Here is an 11129-nt window from a genome sequence, read left to right as displayed (position 1 = left end):
TAGAAAAGCCTCCCAATCCTGAGGGAAAATGGGCAATGACCAATCTGGCTGCTTCTTGCTGAATGAGGACGTAGTTTCAGAGGTCAGGATTGTAGGAAATAGCATGCATTTATTTCAAAATATTCAGAATTTTCCCCTTAGTTTTTCAATATTATTATGCTAGCACTAACTTCTACTGTTATATTTTCAAATCTGAAAGCACATTTAATTAAGATATAAAACAAGATAACAAAGTTGCTGATAAGGACAGAAGTCTGACTGCATTTTCCTATTTTTCAAAATCCTTTCCAGGGTGCCCGGAGGGAGTCATGCCCACAAACATTAACAGACCATTTTGACAGGAGTCTTCCTACATTCCATCCCTGAAGTAGTATCTTTGTGATATATATATATATATAAAGTTTCTTCATCTCTCGTAAAGTACATTCTTTTCTGATTTCAGCAACCTTCCTTTTTTAATCACCAACTTAAAAACTATAAAACCCACATAACTTACAAGTCCCCCTCCCATTCCACATGTCCTGTCTTTTGGGGCCAGACTAACAGAAAAACTCTTCACTTTTCACTAAATTCCAAACTTAGTCTCTTGCTCTCAAAATCAAATAAAAGGAACCCTTATACCTGATTACCTGAAGAAAGACATGTTTTGCCTCCTCTCTGGGCCTAGGTCACTCGTATTTTACTTAGAAATAAACTGCATTATTATTTTCACAGAGTTGGTTTTTTACATCAACACTAGCCTATTTTTATCAGTAGCCAGGTAGCTTAGTACTTTTTTACCTAAGATTTGTAAGTGCAACATGAAATGTCATCATGTGAACTTCTTTAATAAGCCAAGATATAATTCAAAACTATTTTATGATCTAAGACAAATTTTGCCAATCAAATACAGTGAAAAAAAAGGCTGAGGTGATCCGATAGAATTTTCGGGCCTGTCATTTGCATTTACACTCATTATACTCCAGTTATTGTGGTGATTTGGGGAGTGTATCTAATTGATCATCCTCAGTGTGTAAAATTTCAAGAAAAGCAGTTTTAGCTTTAATGAATCAAAATTTTAAAATGTGAAAAAACTTGCTTAAGACTTAAAGCCAGGAAATAAAGAATTCTGTCCAAACACTAGGTAGATACTAAAAACTCAAACAAATATGTACAGAGCTAAAATCTAGTGATAAATGCACTATAGTTTTTTTTGAGAAACATTTTTCTTCTTTCCATTCCCCCTTTTTACCAAAAAAAACATAGTAAGACTAACTTATTTGCAAATAAGTTTAGTCTTAATTTGGTCCGTTATTTGCACAAAGTACAATAAGAATACTAATCAATTTAGTTGGCTTTTATAAAAAACTTCAGATTAGACTCTTTAAGAAGCCTCACAAGACTACTGAGCCAAGCCAGGAATCCATCCTGACTGTACCTGTACTTGGAACTTTGGGGCCTGTCAGGAAGTGACATTCTTTACTTGCCTGCCAGGCAGAACTGCTTGTGGTACCAGGCAATCTTTCCAAGAGCAACTGTTGGCTTCGTTGAAATCAACCTTAGTTCCTTAGCTTTCTGGTCATATCTCCAGATATGACATACCAGTCAAAGCCCTGGCAATAACCAGTGTTTCCAATTTCTGATGCAAGGCAACAAGTATTACTGAACTTATGCAAACAACCATACTGTCACAAAATAAGAATGCTCAACAATATTCTCCAATTCCAGGGGATCAGAAAGAGAGAAAAGTTTGCTACAATTTCAAAAGGAAAAAAATTAACAAATTGTTGAGCCTATCAACAGCTCAAGAAGACAAAAATCCTTAAATCTAGAAGACAAATCATAGAAGAAAATCAGTAATGTTTTAGTCATAAGTAAAAAAATTCTATTTCACCAGTTCAGTCTCATGTAATTAATCTCTCTTTTGTTGAGTTTGCAGTGTTATGGTCCAATCTTTCCATTTAAATCCTGGAAGTTCAGAGATATAATCTCAAAGTTATCAAAAACCTATATTTAAGAGTACTTTATTGGGGGCCAGCAGGTGACATGATGGCCAAGACACTGGATTCCCACATGGCCAACCACAGTTTGAGTCCCAAACCTGGTGGCCTGCCTTCTCACTATCCCTACTGAGATAGGGATGTCTATATTGATTTGTCTCTTCTCAAATCAAATAGTAACAATAATAATAAATAAACCTACATAAACAATTCTTTAAAAAGAGTACTTAAGAGTCTTTTTCACTAATTTCCTTAAAAGAGGCAATTTTTTGGATTGTAGCTTATCACAAAATGTTTTAGAAAGAGCATCAGAATAAAGCATTTTAACTATAGACAACAAAATTTAAAATGGCCCTGGTTCAAGATCTGATTTTACTATAACCCAAAGTAGACAAATTTGATAATTTCTGTGACAAGCTACATTAGAACTATTTAGCATTACAAGTATGATTAATAATACACTGATATATAACAGATATTTAAGGATCTCATATAATTTTGGAACACCCATTGACACAAATTTGTATATAGAGAGCTAAACACCATTTCTTATTTGACAATATTTCCCATATAATTTCAACATGTCAGAAAGTCTAATCTGTCTCAGACATCCAAGGGCTCTGTTAATAATTTTCAAAAATTAGTTTAAGGTAAAAAAAAAAACAAAACACCTTAAACTGGAACTGAAATTTGATGTAGGATGTCTGACAAATATCAAAGGTTTACAACACTTGATTAAAACAGGATCAGGGCATTGTGACTGTTGTTTACTTAACCAAGGTGACAATTAAAAAATTTCAAACAATTACCATAAAAAAACTGCTCTTTAATAGATTAGAATCAGACTTTTTAACTATTATAGCTAGATAACCTGATTAAGATAGTAGAAGTCACACAGAATTATTTTTTTCTTATACTCAAAAAGTATTTTTTAAAAAACTTTACTAATTTTTGATACCATTATATAAAAACAAAACAAATTTTAGTCTTTAACAGAATTTTGGATAAGTTTAGTCAATTCTAGTTAGTTTTACCTTAAGATTCCACATTTCCTTTTTCCCAACTTTTTATACTTAGTTTTATCCATATTTTCTTTTTCATTTACTTACTCTAAAACAAATTTCAAACATCCTCCACATTAGACAATCCTCTGGAACAAAAACACACCCTCACATCTATTTTCATTTCCTGTTCACCAAAAACATCTTAATTTTCTCTGTATATTTTGAGTACATAATTATTTCTCTAATTTCTAGCTTTGGTTACCATTATTCTGAAATTTTAACATCCATTTTATAATATCTAGAAATATTTTTTTTTACAACACAAGCTGTTAACAGATCAAGTTACATTTCAGACTTATGCCATATAAAACATGATGTCAAAGTATATACAACACTTAAACTTAGAAATAACTCAAGCAATCATTAAAACAATTTAACATACCATGCCTTTAAAATTTAAATCACTTGGAAAAATGTAAAAATGATGACAAGTCCAATTACAAACATTTACTCCATTTACATTTACCCAATTTGTTTTTAACCATTATCTTTGAGTTACTTATGAAAAAACAAGGTAAGGTGCTTTCCTCTGAGGTAAAGGAAAACCAAGCTAGCCTTACATTAGCTAGTCTCATCTTATCTAAAGACTGAATCACCAAACACAAGAGAGTTCTCAGTTTCCCCAGTTTTTCCGTAACCTAACTGTCCATGTGGCACTAAGAATGGCCATTTATAACAGAGGCCATTTAGGCCCTTGGTTCACATGCTAACAGTTCTGAAGACATTTTGATTCATATTTAACAATTCTAAATCAGCTTTAAAGATTTTACCCAAGTCACGTGAACTTGAATAGCATTTGAGCATATTTTAACCTATAAGTATACATTTAAATCAATTTGTTACCATATACAGACAAACATACACATAAGCACAACATACCACACATATATGTACACACATATAATACAGAGTCAAAGAATTATAACTTTTATTTTAGAATTTTAGTCAAGAGACTATAAAACTCATTAGTTTGAAAGAACACTATAAGTCAAACTGCATCACTACCTGGAACAAGTTTGATTATCCTCACATATAGCTCAAGTCTTCTATTCAATTCTAGAAGGTAGATTAGGAAATTTGCACTTTAAAGACAAAGAATATTGACTAAAATGGATACCAAGGGAACAGAAAATTATAGAAATTTCTTGTACTATTTTACTAAATGTGCAGATAGCATAGGACCTACTTAACAAATCCACTCAAATTAGACAGGTGACTGGCTCTGAAAGTTCCTTGACTCATTTAGGAAGTTACTTCTCCTCTTAACAAATTGCCACTTGCTGTCAGTTTCTCTGACTGAATCAGATATTTAAAACTTTTTCTAACGAAAGCATGTAAAGAAAACAAAAAGAAAGTCAGTTCCATATGGTAATCAGCATATAACCAAAGATCAAATGTCCACTCACTGTATAAATGTAACACTTGGTATCCCAAAAGCCAAAGTGATCAATGAGTTTAATGCAAAAGAGTACAGGCTCCAGACCAGAGAGAAAACACATAAAAAAAAAAATAAAGTCCTAAAGACCTAATTGCATTTAGTGAGAGATTCAAGGAAAAGGGTTCGTTTGACTGAAACATGACAATAAAGAAATAGGATTCAAGAGAGAAACAGAAGCTTCAGAAATGGATGGCCAGCATATCAGTTTTTAATTAGGCTGACTTATCTACAAGGGTTCTTCAAGAAAATTCTTTTCATATCTATCATCCGTTTTTAGCCAGGCAAACAGCAAACATATCTAAATGTCCACACACAAATGTGTGCACATACATATATACACACACACACACTTTTACCATGTTTTGAATATAGAATAGAATTTAAACCAAGTTATAACTGAATTTAAAAAAACAAGATCCAGATTACTTCCAAACATAGGGAAAAAACCAACTGAGAGGCCTCTTGCAGAGGTTGCTCAGTGACTGACCTAGGCAGCCTGACCTAGACCCAAAACAAAGGCTTTTTCCAGGCACCACCATCTTCCAGGAAAAGGATAAGAAAATGGATGTCATAGCTGGGAGCTTCTAGACAAAGAATCTCCTGACCTTCACACCCACTCCAAAATTAGGAAAATAATTGGACCCACCAGTATGATGCAAAAAACTACAGGTAGAAGATTAAAGTAAAATAAACATGGTCCTGAGAAAAACTGATGAGAATCTTAGGAAAATTCAGACGTTTAAAGGTAGCTGTGCATGCACTTCCTGATTTCAAAACTTACTACAAAGCTACAGTAATCAAAAGCGTGTGGTACTGGGATAAAAAAAGACATACAGACCAATGATGTAGAATAGAGCCCAGAAACAAACAATTCCTTGCACATAAGGTCAGATGATTCTTGAAAAAAGTGAGGTCATTCAATGGGGAGATAAGCTTTATATAACAAATAGTTCTGAGAAAATTGTATATCTGGAAGTAAATGAATGGTTTTTGAACCATACTTTATATAATATACAAATACTAAATCAAAATGGATCGACGACTTAACCATAAACCTCCATTCATTTCCCCAGCCTGTGCCACCGAGCAGGGAGCAACAGCAGTGAGGAAGACAAACAGAAGGAGTAAAATCACCTCAGACCTATAGCTGCCTTTCAACTGTCCCGGGTACATCCCAGGCCAGCCCCTAACACATTCCTTCACCTCCATTAATCTCCCAACCTTGTACCATGGAGCAGAGAGCAGCAGTAGTTTTCAGAGGGACAAGAAATGAGGCAGGAAGACTGTCCCAGACCTCTGCTGCCTTGTGCCCACCAAGAAGCATTTTGAGATTTTATAGTTTACTGAACTGCTAGCGCACTGCATTATTCCTACTGCCTCTTCCACTTCAATCTCTCCAGTGCAATTCCAGGTGCACCTCCATGTCCTGAGAGACGGAAATAAATCCAAAATTAAAGCTGGCTATATACACCCTTCTCTGATTGGAAGACAATACCCTGTAGCAAGAACATGTCTGAGAAATAAAGCTATCCTCCCCCCTGACGCTACAGAATCAACACCAGAAAAGTAGGAAGAAGTGTATAATTCATCAGATGACTAGAGGCTATGGCAGAGGCATAAGAAATATGGGAAAACAAAGAAATATCTCTCCTTCAATGAAGTAAAAAACTCTTCTTCAATCACAAACAACAATGAAGAATTTTCAGGAATGTTAGAAAAAGAATCAGAATATTCATGATGACAGAGATGAGGAAGTCTTTACAGGATTTCAAGGAAGAGATAGTCACTATAAAAAAGAACCAATCAGAACTTCTAGAGACAAAGACGGTAATAAAAGAAATCAAGACCTCCCTCAAAATAATTAATAGCAGACTGCACCACGCAGAAGACAGAACCTCTGACCTGGATGACAAAACTTCTGACTTAGATAAAACCATCAAAAGTAATAAAAAACATTATTTTAAATGAGGACAATGGGACCAGCAGGTGAAATAATGGTTACATCACTGGCCTCCCATGTAGTTGACCGCAGTTTGAGTCCCAAATCTGGTGCTTAAAACTCATGCCAGGCACGTGTGCATTCATGCACAAAATTCTAAGAGGAGAATGCAGGAGAAGGGATTGTGGTGTGGCTATCCCCCATAGGGGGTGATTTCTTGCTTTCTGTCTCTGTCTCTCTGGTGAGTACACATTCCCTATAGCAAAAAATACTTTCTAATAAAACTGAAAGGGAAAGGGGCTCAGCTATGCAGCTCAGTGGTTAATGGATTCATATCCCACATACTTGACCATGGTTGAGGCCTTGGACCCAGGAGCCTAAAAAACACCCTGGGCATAAGTGTATGCATGCCCAAAATTAAGACAGGAGAGAGAAATGGATGGAAGAGGATTGTGGCATGACCAGGCCTCATAGGAGGTTCTTTCTCCCTCTCTGGTGAGCACATACACTTTTTGAAAATAGAAAAAAGAGAGATTAAAAATAGGCCAAGGACTTAGGTAGATATTCATCCAAGGATGCTATACCAAAGTAATGAATTTAACATCACAACTTATTAGAGAAATATAGGGAAAATAACAATGATATATCATCTCAAACCCATTAGGTTAGCTACTATTTAAAAAAGATAGAAAATAATAAGCATTGGCAAGGAAATGGAGAAATTGGAACACTTAAGCATTGTTGATATTATTATAAAATGGCTTACTGCTATAGAAAGCAGTATGGTGGTTCCTCAAAAATTTAACAGGAGAGCTACTATATGATCCAACAATCGCACATCTTTTATACATCCAAAAGAATTGAAAGTAAGGTCTTGAAGAGATATTTACATTGCCACATTCATAGTAGCACTATTCTCAGTAGTCAGGAGGTAGAAACAATCCAAATGTCTATCCACAGATGAGTGGGTAAACAACACATTGTATATACATACAATGGAATATTATTAAGCTTTAAAAAAGAAGGAAATCTTGGGGTGAGTGCTGCTTCCTTTCTGTCCAACATCTTAGCGAGGCTGCTGTGGCCTCTTCTGCTCTCCTGGCTTCGAGGGGCTGCCCAGGGGTGACAAGAAGAAGAAAGACGCCGGGAAGTGGGCCAAAAAGGACAAAGACCCAGTGAACAAATCTGGGGGCAATGCCAAAAAGAAGAAGTGGTCCAAAGGCAAAGTTTGGGACAAGCTTAATCACCTGGTTTTGTTTGACAAAGCTACATATGACAAACTCTGCAAGGAAGTTCCCAAATATAAGTTCATAACCCCAGCTGTGGTTTCTGAGAGGCTGAAGATTAGTAGTTCCCTGGCCAGGGCAACTTAGTAGAGAACTTATCAACAGGAGCTTCTTAGTAAAGAACTTATCAAACTAATTTCAAAGCACAGAGTACAAGTAATTTATACCAGAATAATTAAGGGTGGAGATACCCCAGCTGCTGATGAAGATGCACAAACAGTCACAACCAACTGTACATTTGGAAAAATAAAAATTCATTAAACCAAAAAAAAAAAAAAGAGAGAGAGAGAAGGAAATCTTGTTATATACTACAATATGGACGAACCTTAAGAATATTTTGCTAGTGAAGTAACGTAGTCACAAAAGAATATTGCAGGACTCTACTTACATATTTAAAATAGTAAAATTCACAGAGATAGAAATTTAAAAGGTAGCTAACAAAAGTCTCAGTTTTGCAAGATGAAGATGTTCTGGAGATCTGTTACACAACAATGTCAATATACTTAACACTAATAAACTACAAACTTAAACATGGTAGATATTATATCTTCTTTACCACTATGGAAAAGAAGCTAACAAAATAGTAATTCTGGAGTTGAAAAATTTAATAACTGAAAGGAAAATTCATGAAGTGTTCAACAGCAGATTTGAGAGGCAGAGAAAATAATGAGCTTGAGAATAAGTCGACAATAATTCTATGATCTGAGGCTTAGAAAGAAAAAAAGAATGAAGCAAAATAAACAGAAGTGGGGTAGGTGGTGGCAGAGCAGAATCCACATGAGGAAAGTTCTTGGTTCAGGTCCTGGGATTTCTCTGACCATGCCTAGCATATACACGTGTGTCTGTGATCCAGGGCAGTAGAAACTGGGAGTAGATTGTGATTTGAAAAACCTGTTGAGGGTCTCTATGTCTAGGAATAAAACTTTTAAAAAATAAACAAAAGCTGGGAACCAGCAGTTAGCGTAATGGCTATGTCGCTGGACTCCCACGTAGTCGACCGCGGTTCGTGTCCCGGACCCGGTGGCTTAAAACTCACGCCAGGCGCGTGTGTGTGCATGCCCAAGATCCCGAGAGGAGAATGGAGCAGAAGGGATTGCGGCGTGACCATCCCTCCTGGGGGGTGATTTCTCGCTTTCTGTCTCTCTGTCTCTCTCTGTCTGTCTGGCGAGCGCATGCACCCTATAGTGAAAAAAAAAAAAAGCTGATGGACCTGTGGGACACAATCAATTATATAAACATACACAGTATATAAGCCCATTAGAGGGAGGGAAAGAAAAAGCAACAGAAAAAATATTTTAAAAAATTATACCAGAGAAATTTCATAATTTGATGAAAGTCAGGAATTTACAAATCTAAGTTGCACAACAAACTCCAAGTAGGAAAACTCAGAGATTCATGAAGAAACACATTACAATCAAATCATTAAAAGACAAAGAGAATCTTGTAAGCAGCAAAAGAGAAGGGATTCATTAGATCCAAGATGTTTTCAAGAGAAATATCTGATATCAAAAAGTATGAAACCTAGTAAGCAAAGTTATCATGTTCAAAGTATTGAATGAATGAACTATCAACCCAAATCTTCACACCAGGAAAAACTTTAGTTCAAAAACAGGAAAATTTGACATTCTCAAAGCAATGAAAACTGAGAAAGCTTATCACTAGTAAACCTACTCTACAAGAAATGTTAAGGAGAGTCCTGCAAGCTGAAATGAAGACTGGATAGTAACACACATTCACACACACAAAAATAAAAGAACATGTTAAACATGGACTCATGGAGAGAATGGCTGCCTGATTCTCCCTGAGTCCTCTTTATAGCTCTCATTAGTAAGTTAACATGCTTTACTTATTTCTATTTTTGGTCTTTTAGATTTTCTAGGAGTGAAAAATATTGGGTTGGTCTAATAAGACTGTTCAGTTCAGCACTGGGAAATTTGTTAAACAGATTTTGTTACCTTTATTTGTACATGTTCACAAGCTACTGATATATGCTAAAAGTTAAGGTTGCTAAATATTGAAAACTCTAGTCAATACGGATATGTGCAAGTTTACAAGTTTAATGGCTCTTGCAGGAGATATCAGATTTTCCAGGGTAGGGGAGAAAAGATAAGCATGGGTAGTTGGTAAAAATCTCTTTGCAAAGGCACTCCCATTAGAAATTCCCTTAGAAAAATCCTGTAACAACTCACCTACCCTTTAGGCTAAAGTGCTCCAGTTTACCCTTGGCATGTTTGCTTACCAAGCAGCAAAAAGTCAATTCAGACTGGCCAGCCATCTCCACATATGACAGATATTCAGGCAGCCCTATAATGAAGATAACAGAACTGGCTTGGATGAGTCTCAAGTCATGGGGTGGGATGAGTTAAGGCTGGAGCTCCTGGCTGCTTTCTCCCTTCCTGCCATACTGAACACCTTCTGTTTTCTCTTTAGTTGAGCTTCTTCCTCTTTGGACTCTCCCCTTGACTACATTCTCAGAGACTGGGAGAGATCTAGACCTTACCCAAATACGAGTTAGATGACCAAGAGGTTTAACCATAAAAATAAAAGCTTAAATTATGATTGCATTCTCCAGCTAGAGCTTTTGTATACAGTCAACAGGGCAGATGCTTTGTAAAACCTACAAACTGGGCTCCACTCCTTACCAGATCTATTAGAGCTTGGGTTTTCTTCTCAGTGTAGGATTTCTCACACATCAGAACAGATCTAGGAAAACTCACAGGTAATTCAGGAAACTATTATAAGAAATTGGCAACTCACCTTAACCTTTGATTTAACTTTCACTCAAAGAGCACTTAAGAGTCACTCATCTCTCTTGCGGCCTCACTTTCGAGATGACGAAGAAAAGAAGGAACAACGGCCCTGCCAAAAAGGGCTGTGGCCATGTGCAGCCTATTCGCTGCACGAACTGCACCCGGTGCGTGCCCAAGGACAAGGCTATTAAGAAGTTCGTCATCTGAAATGTAGTAGAGGCCACAGCTGTCAGGGACATCTCCGAAGCAAGTGTCTTCGATGCCTATGTGCTCCCCAAGCTGTATGTGAAGCTACATTACTGTGTGACTTGCGCCATTCATAGCAAGGTAGTCAGGAACCGATCTCAGGAAGCTCGCAAGGACCTATCACCCCTACCCTGATTTAGACCTGCGGGTGCTGCCCCTTGCCCTCCATCAAAGCCCATGTAAGGAGCTGAGACTTTAAGGACTGAAGAACTGTCTGTCCTCTGGGGGAAAAAAATAAAACGCCGATTATACATTTAAAAAAAAAAAGTCACTCATGATAATCATGAAAACTGGGATCTTCCCCCATGGGCAAGATCTGAAAAAAGCCCATATCGTAGCTTCTGCCTCAAAAGAGACTCTATTTCCAAAGTGGGAAGCCTGGGTACTGGACAATGCCCATTGAAGGCATCTCATGTCCTCCACTGGG

At 36.6% G+C, this 11129-nt stretch overlaps 2 pseudogenes; both read left to right on the top strand.

The window, feature by feature from the left end:
• Positions 1-5511: 5511 nt before the first annotated feature.
• LOC102487012 (40S ribosomal protein S25 pseudogene) lies at positions 5512-7987 on the top strand (annotated as a pseudogene).
• Positions 7988-10537: 2550 nt separating this feature from the next.
• LOC106733808 (40S ribosomal protein S26-like) lies at positions 10538-10885 on the top strand (annotated as a pseudogene).
• Positions 10886-11129: the final 244 nt, after the last annotated feature.

The sequence above is a fragment of the Tupaia chinensis genome, unplaced genomic scaffold (assembly GCF_000334495.1).
Source record: "Tupaia chinensis unplaced genomic scaffold, TupChi_1.0 Scaffold145156_1, whole genome shotgun sequence".
In the NCBI taxonomy this organism is placed as follows: domain Eukaryota; kingdom Metazoa; phylum Chordata; class Mammalia; order Scandentia; family Tupaiidae; genus Tupaia; species Tupaia belangeri.
Note: the sequence above shows the minus strand (reverse complement) of the source record. Positions and strands in the feature narration are given on the sequence as shown.